Consider the following 14,364-nt stretch of genomic DNA (forward strand, 5'->3'; position numbering starts at 1 on the left):
TGAATACCTTTGCTGTGTACTTTATATGACATGATTCTGAGGCTATGATGCGTATTAACAAACATACTTGAGTTAATATAATTATCAATAAAAAATATCAATTTTTAATAAAAAATATCAATTCCAACTTAATAGCCACTAACATTTATTGAGCATTTACTCAATACCTGGAACTGTGCTATATTTAACATGCATTATCTCACTTGCCACAAATGAGGTAGTTCCCAATCTTATATCCATTAAAAAAAAAATTAAGTAATTTATTCAAAGTCACACAGCTGGTAAGTAATAAACCCATGATTTAAAGCCCGGTGGTCTAATCTCAGAAATCTTAAGCCACTATACCAGTGGTTCTCAACCTTGGCTGCACATTAGAATCACCTGGGAATCTTTTTAAAATCCTGATTTCTGGGCCTCATCCTCCGGAAATTCTTTTTTTTTGTTATGGGATGGGGCCACAACATTAGTAACAAAGAAACAGAATTTCCAGAGGATGAGGCCCAGAAATCAGGATTTTAAAAAGATTCCCAGGTGATTCTAATGTGCAGCCAAGGTTGAGAACCACGGCACTATACTATGCTGCCTTTTTTTAAAGTAGTTGCACTTGGAGACAATGACTAAGCATCAATGCTGCCATCACTGATTCTACCTTTATTGAGAATTATATTTTAAAATTCTCCTACAGATCATCCCACTTCATCAAACAAGGAATTTGAGCAAATGGAGGCCAGGAATCTATGATTATATGATCCCTTCCAGTTCTAAAATAATAAAATGGTAGCATTTAATTGTGTACTTGTATTTACTGAATGAAAGAAGACTCTTGAAGAACTTCAAAACTCTAATTCTAAACACTTTTTATCCTATATAATAAAAGCCGAATATGCTAAGTATCCGGTCATCCGATTGTCCATTCAACCAATCAAAGCGTAATATGCTAATGATATGCTAAGTCTGCTTAACTGCTCGCTATGACATGCACTGACCACCGGGGCAGATGCTCCGACTGGTAGGTTAGCTTGCTGCTGGCGTCCAGCCGATCAGGACTGAGCAAGATGAGCCAGACACGACCTGGAGCCCTCCCGTGGTTCCTCCCCGGCTGGCCAACTTCCCACATCCCTCCCTGGCCCCAATCATGCATCAGTGAGGTCCCTCGGCCTGGCCTGTGCCCCCTCGCAATCCTGGCTGAGGGACCCCTCCCCCCACCCTGTGTGCATGTATTTCGTGCACTGGGCCTCTAGTAAAAGAATAATTTAGGCAATCTATATACTCTTTCTTTAAGGAAGTTGCATTTCACTTATTTCCTTCTAGTTCAAAGTGGTTCAAGTTAGGATTAGAAAGCATAATTTGAAATGAAAGCAATGACATGATAGACAAACAGGAAAAAAAAAACAAAAAACCTGCAACATTTTCAGGATAATGCTTACGCAATACAAAAACCCAAAGAACTAATCAGGACATGTTTGCATGCTTAAAAACATCCAGGCTCTTAAATAAAAGTTATTTGCTGGGGTCCAACCCCAGCAGGTCCAGGGGTCCCCAAAGGTGTGGACGGAGTCGGCGAAGAAAGAATGACACGGAGGCAGCCTTCAGGTGATCATCATAGCCGGGTTCTCTTGTCAGGGTCTCCAGGTAGGTTCTGTTCAGGATCTCCAGTGAAGTTCTGGTTCGGATCTCCAGCCAGGCTCTGTGTCCATGTTCTCTTGCTAGGTTCTCCAGGTTCTCCAGCCAGGTTCTGTAGCCATGTTCCCTCGCTAGGTTCTCCAGCCAGGTTCTGTGTCCATGTTCTCTTGCTAGGTTCTCCAGGTTCTCCAGCCAGGTTCAGTCACCAGGTTCTAGTCAGGTTCTCTTGCCAATTTCTGTAGTCAGGTTCAGTCCAGGATCTTTTGCCATGTTCTCTCGCTAGGTTCTGTCTCTAGGTTCTGAGGCCAGTTTCTGTCCAGGATCTTTTGCCATGTTCTCTCCAGCGAAGTTCTTCTGTCTCTAGAGAACGTTCTGTGTAGGTTCTGTGCCTAGGTTCTGTCTCTCTTGGTTCTGTCTTCTAAGTTCTGTCTCTTGCTGTACAAAGGTTAGGGCGTTTCTTATCTCCATTCCAGGGAGTAAAGATTATGTACCTTAAGCATGATTGTTCGTAGTTAGAGTGATTAATTACCCGCCTGGCACTTAGTTGAGGGGTTTTATTCCCTCCCTAACTTCAGGGGAAAATCCCTACCTGGGGAAGCAACCTTTCTCAGAGAGGAGACCTTGGTTAAAACACATAGTGCCAAGAAGGTGAGCAAACATATTAAGAACAGTATGCCATATATGCCAGGTCCTTTGTAACAGCAAGGATGGACCGGCTCCCGGCAGTTATTTAACTTTTTCTGCTACCGAAGGCATATTTTTTGAAAAGTCTTATGTCCAATGCCCAGATTCATCACTTTGAATAGATATTGAGCAAGGCATTAAAATTTCTTGAGTATAAGTTTTCTTATTTAAAATATAGAAATAAAAATAATAAACTTAAAATATTTAGGTAAGAATTAAAGGTGCAACGTGTAAATTGCCTGATATTGAGCAAATCAGAATACTAGCAAATCCTAATACTGAGCAAATCTTAATATTTAATATTCCTTTAAAACTTCCTTATTAACACTGGCTAAAATAATACTAATTTTTTTCTTCAGTCTTCTCAATGTACAATTCAAAGGAAAGCAATCTTAAATAATATGTGAAAAACATTGTGTGCATTATGTACATAGAACAATAGTAAAATTCAGCTATTAGAAATCTTAAAGTTATACAACTTAATTCCAACTAGCCAACAGCTCAAGTTTTTATCTTTTATATAGTTTTTCTCAATATTCACAAATATCAAGAACTGTAAATAGAAATGTGTTCTTTTATGACAGTCTGCCAAATTCATTCAGCATGACTGCAATTGAGTGAAAAAATAGAAATACATATTACTTACTGTATGTGGCGCTTGGCAATTTCAAAATGATTTGCAAACATTCATCCTCAAAATACTCCTACAAAATGCATCTGTGAAAAGAAAAGAAAAAAGAGTAAGCAATTTGCCAAGGACACAGAAATACAAATCCAGACCAACACACACTGAGACACTACATACTTAACATACTGAAATAAAATTTTGTGAAATATAGATTATATATCTTACAAAACATAATAGGCTGATGAACAGAAATATTCCCAACTGTTCTAAACATCAGTCAAGGAGGTCACTCTTGGGTAAGAGGCAAGAGTCTGCACACGGATTCAGAATCATATAGAAGAAGCACAATGCCCCCAGGACATGGCAGAAAAACTTAAAGCAATTCAAAATCATGAGATGTCTGTAGCTAAATGTAATTGGAGATTTGATGTGGTTATTAAAATAATTCAAGTTTTTAAAATGCACCTTTGTCTAACGTATTAAGATCTCTGATGGAGAAGTTTGCTTGATTTACCCTTAGAATTGCACCAATTCACTTTGTAATTGCATGTCAATTTTAATTGAGGACCACACACTGAGAAAAAAGTAGGAATGCCACTTGCATGCCTCACAAAAATACACAAACATCCATTTTCTTTTTTTTTCAGTAAGTCAACGTAATTATAAGGAGAAAGTTATTTCATAAGATGTTATTAATTAATTTATGTGTTTTTTAAAGGAGGGATGTTAGGATGAGCACATTAATTTCAAAGCTCAATATATTTCACCATAAATAGGATTTTATGTTTGGGGGTACACTGTTTTATAAAAGAACTGTTCAAAAGAAACAAAGTAATATACAACCTACTAACATTTAAAATAACCCTTTAAGGTACAATGTGTTTTTTCTGACAGATCAAACACACGATGGACAATACAAATAAAATTCCCCTAAGCAGCAAGCACCTTTAGAGTAACATTAGTTCCCAGCAACCAACAGAATTTCTGCCCAGAGAGATGTGGTTCTTTACAGTACTAAGTAGAAACACCAGTTTATTAAGACAGATGGTATGCTTTCGTGTTCACCAAAAACAGGTGTAATCAGTTCACCAAACAGAATAGACAATGAGCTGGATGTCTAATTTATCTTCCTAGAGTATTAAAAAACACAGGATGGCAAAGGCCTCTGCCTGGCATAGGAATGAATGATTTTACTATTGGTTCACGCAGAGCCTCTCAAACAAGAGAAAACTATATATGTAATTAGCAAATTTATATTTAAATATCAAAGATAAATCAAGAGCCCAGTTAGCGTGGCTTAGTTAGTTGAGCATCAGTCCATACACCAAGAGGTCCCTGGTTCAATTCCTGGTCAAGGCACATGCCCAGGTTGTGGGCTCAATCCCAGTAGGGGGCATGCAGGAGACAGCCAATAGATGATTCTCACTGATGTTTCTATTTCTCTTTCCCTCTCCCTTCCTCTCTATAAAATCAATAAAAACATATTTTCAAAAGAAGTAAATCAAGAAATTCATAAGAAACTATGTCTTTTTAAATTTTTATTTTTCTAAGTTTAAAACTTAAAGCTTAATAAAAAAGCAAATTCATATTCATATATAATTTCAATAAACTTATAAAGCAACTATTAGCAGATCTGTATGTTTCTTTACACTTTAGCATATTCATTCGTGTGGGCAAGAGAACTAAAGTTAACACTAATAAGGTGACTTCCCCAGTTTGACACAACTGTTAAGAGGTAATCCTAGGGCCTGCATACCTTTTCTCCCCCAGGTTTCATCAGCTTACATTGTTGCCAGTCTCTCAGTAGAGCCAAACATTTACATTCAGAGTATAGCCTTTGATCAACTTCTACCCTAGATACCTATATATATTGGTACTGTGCAGGGAGGGGGACGGGGTGAAGAGGAGTACACCGAGATGATGATGATAAGCACAGTCCTAAGCATAAATTTCTACTTTGAGAATAAAACAGCTCAGGGGATGACTGCCTAGGTCAATTCTTCCTCCTCCAGTGATGGCGAACCTATGACAGGCGTGTCAGAGGTGACACGCGAACTCATATTTTTGGTTGATTTTTCTTTATTAAATGGCATTTAAATATATAAAATAAATATCAAAAATTGATATTTGTTTTGATATCTTTGTTTTACTATGGTTGCAAATATCAAAAAATTTCTATATGTGACACGGCAGCAGAGTTAAGTTGGGGTTTTTCAAAATGCTGACATGCCGAGCTCAAACGGTTCGCCATCACTGGCTCAGAATCAGTTTTTCTGACCCAATTACTTCTCACTACAACACCTGTTAGCCCTTCCATCGCATCCAGAGTAGAAGTTGCAAAGTGGAGTGTAATAACCAAATCTGGCTTATTGACATGGTTTTTTTATTCCACATCATGGATTCAAAAGTATTTTTTTATTATTCAAAAGTGGAGTATTTTTCATAAGAATCCTCATTTTTAGCTTTTTGAAAGAACAAAGATTTTGTTAGGCTGAGCCTCCAGAGAACATAGAAATTGTTGTCTCTCTTGGATGAGACATACTTTCTGCTCTCAGCTATTTCCTACTTTTGCAAGCTGTCTTCTACTCTTCCATTTTCAAACATCAGTGTTTTGTTCCTGATCCCTGCATACCAACTACAATCGGACCTCTTTACTATGAAACTGGAGGAAGGACTATCCTCAATGAGGCTCAAAATGCTTATTTCATTAGTTGAAGCAACTGCTTAAAACTACATTTCACTGGTTTTTATACTCAGGTGTTATTGATTAGTTAGTTACCTTATTTTAATCTAATTACATTTTTTTAAATTTCATGGGTTTGAATGTCCATTTGTCTAAATATACATTTGATCATTTTTAAAGCTAATGGAGAAATTTACAAACACAATTGATTGGTACAAATCAAAGAAGTTATCTCCAGTAATGATTTTACCATGCATACATCTTTCAGAGATTTCCTGGATTGACAAATATGCCATTTGATAAAAAAAATAATAGAGAAAAAAAACCCTTCAATTTAACTAAATAAACTGGATTAACACTGACCACAAAAGGTAAGGCTATTCAATCCACACTTTCTGATTACATCGTGGCATGTTTTAAATAACTTGAAATAACAATGTTTTGTAGAATGCTTTAAAAATATGGAGCTAGAGTTCTGGGTCGTATTAACAGCAGGAATGTATTAAACATTTCACAAATTGAGCAAAATATATACAGTCAACAAATCAAAATAAACAAACAAAAACCCCCACACAAATCCTAGATCTTTAGCATAACTGGAAGTTTGAGAATAATAAAAATGTTAAATTACTTGTAAACAGAAAATTAAACAGCAATTTCTAACAGAGATATCTTTCCAGCTCCACTATGTATTGCAGAGATCTAAGGGGTACAGAAAAATCTATGAGGAAGAGAAAAGAGGAAAACAAATGTTCTAATACCAACACAAAACTTACTCTCAGAAAGTCCACTGATACTATTAAAATACTGAAAAGCTATCCTGGCATAACAGACATAGGAAGGAGACATAAAAATATGGAATCCAAGTTGGCAACATTTTCTCTGGCATTTAAAAATGATGGGGATATGTCCAAAGGACATAGGCTGTAACTTCAAAAGCTCTCAGCAGTGAAATCTTGGACAATTGGGAAATCAAAATAATTAATAACCATAAAGAATTAAAATCCATGACAGGCAATAAAATATAAATAAAAATAAAGTGTATAAGGAATTGAAAATTCTTCTTTTGCATAGCATGCCACTTATAGATGTGCTGATAAGAGTTAGAACATCACCATTAGGCAAACATTACAGTTAACTTGATTCGGTCAAGAAAACACCTGTGAATCAGCACTTGTGGGTGAAAGCATGATCAACAAGATATCTCCATAGTCTTAAAGTGTCTTTCCACAAATCACTTACTAATTACAAAAAGAAAAGTAGAAACATTCAATGGAGAAACTTGGCATAGACCACCTCACTAAATGACCAAAGCCAACATCATCAACAGGACAAATATACATGATGTGCTTCAAGTATGCTACTCCTGAGAAGGACACAACATCACTTCCATGGTGTATCTGCCAAAAATGCATAACCTGAATTAATCATTAGGAAATAGCAAGCAAACCCAAATTAAAGAATGTGGATATTATCTGGCCTGAACCTACTGAGGAAAGTCTGAAAATATGTGGCATGACCTCTTCGAATTCAAAGTCATTAAAAACTGAGGAACTGCTCCAGGTTAAAGGAAGTTTAAAAGACAGGACAACCAAATGCATGTGTGACCCTAGATGCACTTTGAGTTACATAACAATATTTTGTTAATAATGTCTTATTTTCCATAATTATACTATGGTTACACAGGACAATATCCTTATTCTTAGAAAATACACACAAGAGCACTTCAACTCAAGAAGCATAATATCTGTACCTTATTCACTGTTTCATGTACTCACAACTACAGTAATTGCAAACTTTCTGTATGTTTGAAACCATATCCAAATTTAAAATTAATCAAACAACAATGAGGTATCATCTCATACCTGTCAGAATGGCTATCAACAAATCAACAAACGACAAGTGCTGGAAGGATGTGGAGAAAAGGGAATACTCATGCACTGCTGGTGGGAATGCAGACTGGTGCAGCCACTATGGAAGACAGTATGGAGTTTCCTCAAAAAGTTAAAAATGGAACTCCCATTTGACCCAGTGATCCCACTTCTAGGAATATATCCCAAGAAACCAGAAACACCAATCAGAAAGGATATATGCACCCCTATGTTCATAGCAGCACAATTTACCATAACTAAGATTTGGAAGCAGCCTAAGTGCCCATCAGCAGATGAATGGATTAGAAAACTGTGGTACATCTACACAATGGAATACTATGCTGTTGTAAAAAAAAAAAAGAATTCTTACCATTTGCAACAGCATGGATGGTACTGGAGAGCATTATGCTAAGTGAAATAAGCCAGTCAATGAAAGATAAATACCACATGATCTCACTCATTTATGGATAATAAAGACCATTATAAACTGATGAACAAAAATAGATACAGAGGCAGAGCAGCATCGAACAGACTATCAAACTACAGCGGGAAGGCCGGGGAGGGTTGTGGGGGGAGGGGGGTAAGAGATCAACCGAAGGACTTGTATGCATGCATATAAGCATAACCAATGGACACAAGACACTGGGGGGTAGGGGAGACCAGGGGAATGTCAAGGGGGGGAAAAAAGGAGACATATGTAATACTCTGTAATACTTTAAACAATAAAACAAAAATTTTTAAAAAAAGAATAAAGGTAGAAATAAATAAATGCTTTACTTTCATTGAGATATCTTGGTATCACAGGAAAATTGCCAAATATAAATCAGTGAAGGGTTTTTAAATAGAGAAAAAAAAATTTAGACCCCTGGTATTGCCGACATCAATCAAGGCTTAAAGGAAACAAGACTGCGCACAAAGACCACTAGGGGGTGTACCAAGAAAGCATAAAAAATGCGGAGACAAAGAAACAGGACAAAACTGTCAATGGAGGATATTGAGTTCAGAACCACACTTTTAAGGTCTCTTAAGAACTGTCTAGAAGCTGCCGATAAACTTAGTAAGGCCCTCGAAAAGACTGGTGAGACCGCCGATAAATGTAGTGAGATCCTCAAGAAATCTAATGAGACCCTCGATGTTGTGATAAAGAACCAACTAGAAATTAAGCATACACTGACTGAAATAAAGAATATTATACAGACACCCAACAGCAGACCAGAGGAGCACAAGAATCAAGTCAAAGATTTGAAATGCGAAGCAAAAAACACCCAACTGGAAAAGCAAAATGAAAAAAGAATCCGAAAATACGAAGATAGTGTAAGGAGCCTCTGGGACAGCTTCAAGCGCACCAACATCAGAATTATAGGGGTGCCAGAAGATGAGAGAGACCAAGATATTGAAAACCTATTTAAAGAAATAATGACAGAAAACTTCCCCCACCTGGTGAAAGAAATAGACCTACAGGTCCAGGAAGCGCAGAGAACCCCAAACAAAAGGAATCCAAAGAGGACCACACCAAGACACATCATCATTAAAATGCCAAGAGCAAAAGACAAAGAGAGAATCTTAAAAGCAGCAAGAGAAAGAAACCCAGTTACCTACAAGGGAATACCCATACGACTGTCAGCTGATTTCTCAACAGAAACTTTGTAGGCCAGAAGGGAATGGCAAGAAATATTCAAAGTGATGAAAACCAAGAACCTACAACCAAGATTACTTTATCCAGCAAAGCTATCATTCAGAACAGAAGGTCAGATAAAGAGCTTCACAGATAAGGAAAAGCTAAAGGAGTGCATCACCACCAAACCAGTATTATATGAAATGCTGAAAGGTATCCTTTAAGAAGAGGAAGAAGAAAAAAAAGGTAAAGATACAAATTATGAACAACAAATATGCATCTATCAACAAGTGAATCTAAGAATCAAGTGAATAAATAATCTGGTGATCATAATAGAATCAGGGACATAGAAAGGGAATGGACTGACTATTCTTGGGGGGGAAAGGGGTGTGGGAGATGCGGAAAGAGACTGGACAAAAATCATGCTCCTATGGATGAGGACAGTGGGTGGGGAGTGAGGGAGGAGGGTGGGGCAGGAGCTGGGAGGAGGGGAATTATGGGGGGGGGGAGGAACAAATGTAATAATCAGAACAATAAAGATTTAATAAAAAAAAAATTTAGAATAAATCATAATCATTGCCCAATGTTGTTGGACAACTAGGATAACAAACAAGAAATTCAGAAATATATCTTTTTCTGTATTTTATATATTATATACTTTTATATTTTAATTCCTTCACACCGGATGGCTTTTGTTGTGTTGGCTGCTGTCATTTTTCATTTGACAACCTGAGGGAAAAAAGGTCAGTGTCACACATCGCACATTTTGAAAATTCTTGTGGCACACCAGTTGAAAGTTGCTGCCTTAAAATACCCAGAAGGGGAATTACTAGATTAAATAGCATGAGGCTATTAAGACATTGTAAACTATATTTTATTAGTACAGATGCACACAACTTCATATTTTAACAATTCCACAATCAGGTTCTATTTTACAGTCACTGTAGCCAATAGCATTTGTGACATAAAAAATATTTGCTTATCTATGCCCCAATTTGGTCCTGGCTCTTCATATTGTCATGTCTTAAATTGAGTGTTATGCATTCTGGTATTACACATGTTGAGTTTAATTATCTTTTTCAATATCTTCAAAGAGATTATCTAACAATTTAACATTTGAATAAAAAATTGTTTATATGGAAACAAAGCAGCTTTACTAAAGTAATTGTTTATTTTTGGAGGAATTAACACAAGTCCTTTTTTTTTTCCACAAAGCAACAGCCAAGTATTTTGTAAAACCTAAAGATTAAAAATACCTACAAACAGATGAACATGCATTAGTCTTAAAACTGAGAACATACAAAGGATTGATTATTCCATGATGAGTAATGTCAGTGAAGGCAGGAAACACTATAGATCCCCCTGAATCATCCAAATAGCTGTAATAGGTCTCATTTCTAATTTACAGCAACAAGGTGTCAAAATGCCTAGATATTACCATATTTTTGCACTACATACACGATTTACATTTCATTACACTAGATATTACCTTTTTCTCTTTAAGTGCCATTTTAATCGATGGTTCTCATCGATCTTCAACTTCAGCCACTTTTCTTGCTTCCTATGTTCACTTGGAATTCTTATAAATTCCTACAGAGTTAGCAACTTCCCTACTCTATAGCTTCCACGTTTTGTATTCTTAAATTCTGGATATAAATACAAATATCATTCAGTATAAGCACCCAATAAACCCTTCTGGTGTTTTACGTGGTCTGTCCTGGCAGGTTACTGACTCAATGACAAATAACAAGCTATGCCTCCCTGTACACAAAATTACATTTTCTTTACTGGTTGATGAGAACATTGTGTGAGGCAAAAACTAAACCTTACTAAAGTGAAGATATATGAGCTGTTATTTTAAATTTTATTTTTAAGTTACAGTTTATAGTCAATATTACTTTGTATTAGTTTCAGGTGTACAGTATAGTGAAGATATATGAACTCTTTTGCTTCCCCTCATATTTAAGTCCTGTCATTGTGTCAGAGAACAAAATTAGATTAACTCACAGTGATTTACTTCTCTCAAAGTCATGCTGGTTGTTACCCCCATTTGTTCTGATCTTTAAGATATATGAAAACCAAATGCCTTTTTGATTTATGTCTCTATTTTTATCTATATCAAAGCAAAATGATTAACATATAACTTCTAAAGTCATCACTGGTCTGCCCTCCTCTCCCATTTTCATTTGGACTTCAAAAACCCTAAGCTCATTTTCTATTATAAATATGACTTGATCATAATCTTATGATAATTTCAATTGTGAAAGGTATGACAAATCAGAATCTCCAGAATCCTATATAATAAAAGCCCAGTGACCAAAATGGCAGAACAACCAACGGTTGGGGACGTGGCCAGCCTGCAAACCTCCCACAGCCCCTCGTCCCTGCTGCCCCCCCCCCCCCAGTGGGACCCCTACCACGATCAGAGGCATGGCTGGCCAGGAAACCTCCTGTGGCCCCTCATCCTGGCCAGCCCCACCCCCCCAGCAGGGACCCCCACCCCGATCCAGGGACCCCATCAGGGCAGGCCGGCCGGCCCCCACCTGTGCACTGGGCCTCTATCCTTTAAAAAGGGTAATATGAAAACTGACCCTAACAGTGGAATGACCAGAACGACCGCTCGACCAGTCACTATGAGACGCACTGACCACCTATTGGTCCCTTTCCCTGGCTGTCAGGCTCCGATCACCTGATGGCGAACGGGAAACTGGGGGTGGGTGGCAGGGGACACGGGTGGTTCCAAGCCAAGGCCCCCACCCCACCTATCGCCCCCACACAGAGGGCAACCCACAGCAGGGGTAGGGCTGGAAAGCAGGCGGGAACAGCTGACCTCTTGGTTCCTCCCCGTGCTGGCAGGCTCCAATCACCTGATAGCGAACCGGGAACCGAGGGTAGGTGGCAGCGGGAGGCAGGGCTGGCTGCGGGCAGTCAGGGAAGATGATCCTGATCGCAGGCCAGGCCTTGGGACAGTACCCGCGCACAAATTTCATGCACTAGGCCTCTAGTATTGTACATAATTTAAATATAATCCTCTTGAAGTTTACTAGACAATTTGCATCAGTATATAATTCCATATTGAGTAGACTCCAGGATTAAATGCCTTGACCATGACCTAGGACACCCTCGCCCCTTGATTTCTGGCAGTGTGTGACAGTGTCTACATTGTGGTGTTCCCTAACTGGAAACTGTTCCATCATCCCTTTTATATATCCATCCAGTTGAAGAGAAGGAGACCTGTTTTCTAACTCAAGTGGGTTCTCAGTCAGTACTTTTTTCTCTCTTTTTTTTCATTGAATGTTTACGGCTGGCAAATTGTTCCACATCCACCAGTCTCTCTATATCAGTGGTTCTCAACCTACCTAATGCCGCAACCCTTTAACACAGTTCCTCATGTTGTGGTGACCCCCAATTTCATTGTTACAAATTGAACATAATTAAAGCATAGTGATTAATCACAAAAACAATATGTAATTAAATACGTGTTTTCCAATGGTCTTAGGCGACCCCTGTGAAAGGGTCGTTCGACCCCCAAAGGGGTCGCAACCCACAGGTTGAGAACCGCTGCTCTATATAAAGAGGTATGAATGCTTTCTCCTTCTTCACCTGTTCCTATTTACCTGAAGAGAAATGAAAAAAAAGTTGGTTTCTTCATCCTCTGAGATGAAGTCTTGCTTAACACACCCCACCCCACCTTCAGCAAATATACACTAAAGCATAGAATATTTTACATCCTTCACATCATTATTCTTAATCTCTATAGAAATTTTACTTTTTTCTTTACATATCCCTATCTTTTCACCACTTCCACGAAGCTATTCTAAGAACTAAAGAAACAGGCAAAGATTCATGTTCAGAGAACTTCATCAATGTCATTTATAATATTTATAATTGTAAATCCTTAAAAGCAACTGGAGTTTCTAACAATTATGGATCAACTAAATAAGTTGTGAGTTGTGCAGTTGATAGACTGTCATGAAGTCACAAAACTCATGACTCAAATAGTATTTATTTACATGTAGAAATCTTTTATCTATATTTTAAAATAATATAAATGCTTTCTAAAATAATATGATATATAAGGTAGCAAGTATGTAAATAACCTTATATAATAAAGAGCTAATATGCTAATTAGATAGAACAGCCAAAGGAACATCAGACAACCTTCTGGATGAAACCAGGGCTGCAAGGGCCAGCTGAGGCTGTGAGGGGCTGTGAGGGCCAGCCAGGGCTTCGAGGGGCTGTGAGGGCTGGCCAGGACTGTGAGGGCCAGCTGAGGCTGTAAGGGGCTGTGAGGCTGTGAGGGGCTGTCAGGGCCAGCTGAGGCTGCAAGGGCCTGCCTGCGAGCCTGCAAGGGCCAGCCAAGGCAGCTGGGGCTGCGAGGGCCAAGTCCCTTGCATGAATTTTGTGCATCGGGACTCTAGTTATAAATATATGAACATATATTTACATATACACATATATGTATAAAATTCAGAAAGACTGAGGACTATGTAACAAAGTGTTATCTCTGAATGATGTAAAAATAATATTAATTTCTATTTTTCTCCTTTTCTTAATCTTTCAAATCTTCTACCAAAAAAATATGTATGTCATGTTATAAAATCCAAAAACAAATAGTTTAAAAATTCAGAAAAAAAGCAACACAGTTCATAAATAAGAATGAAATAAACAGCTGTATATCAGACAGAACTTTAGCATTAAAAGAACTAGAAACTATTGGGGAATAACTAGGCAATTAGAAATTATCAAAAAGTTAATAGAATATGATTTTGATGTGACATAGCTAAACCTGCCAGTTCCCTCACCAATATCTATTCTCTCCTCCCTTAGCTGCTAAGTGCATTTTGATGCTCGCTAGCCTTTGCCTGCCCAAAATGTAGATACAGTGGTTGAAATTCTACCAACTATTTTCAGTGCATGAATCTTAGAAAGGCTACAAGGATCCAAGATCCCCAGTGACATTAAAGAGCCATCTTATCAGACTTATGCACCTTCTTGAACCCACAATTTTGATGATTTTGTGGTGATTATCTTTAGATTAGATAGCACTAATATTCTTTTATATTTTTATTTTTATTGATTTCAGAGAGAGAGAGATAGAAACATCAATGATATGAGAGAATCATTGATCAGCTGCCTCTTGAAAGCACACTCCCTAATGGGGATGGAGCCCGCAACCCAGGAAAGTGCCCTGACTGAAAATCGAACCAAGACCTTCTGGTTCATGGGTTGCCACTCAACCACTGAGCCACACCAGCTG

The 14,364-nt window shown here is 37.8% G+C and overlaps 1 protein-coding gene across 2 annotated transcripts in view; it reads right to left on the reverse strand.

Moving 5' to 3' along the window:
- The window catches only part of GALNT13 (polypeptide N-acetylgalactosaminyltransferase 13), a 497,436-nt gene that overhangs the window by 459,445 nt on the left and 23,627 nt on the right, over positions 1–14,364 (reverse strand). For both annotated transcript variants that reach the window (XM_059704420.1, XM_059704421.1), the window contains exon 2: positions 2,954–3,024. The gene's annotated coding sequence lies outside the window, so the exon portion shown is untranslated. The remainder of the gene's footprint in view (positions 1–2,953; positions 3,025–14,364) is intronic.

Source organism: Myotis daubentonii, chromosome 7 (genome assembly GCF_963259705.1).
Source record: "Myotis daubentonii chromosome 7, mMyoDau2.1, whole genome shotgun sequence".
Taxonomy (NCBI): Eukaryota; Metazoa; Chordata; class Mammalia; order Chiroptera; family Vespertilionidae; genus Myotis; species Myotis daubentonii.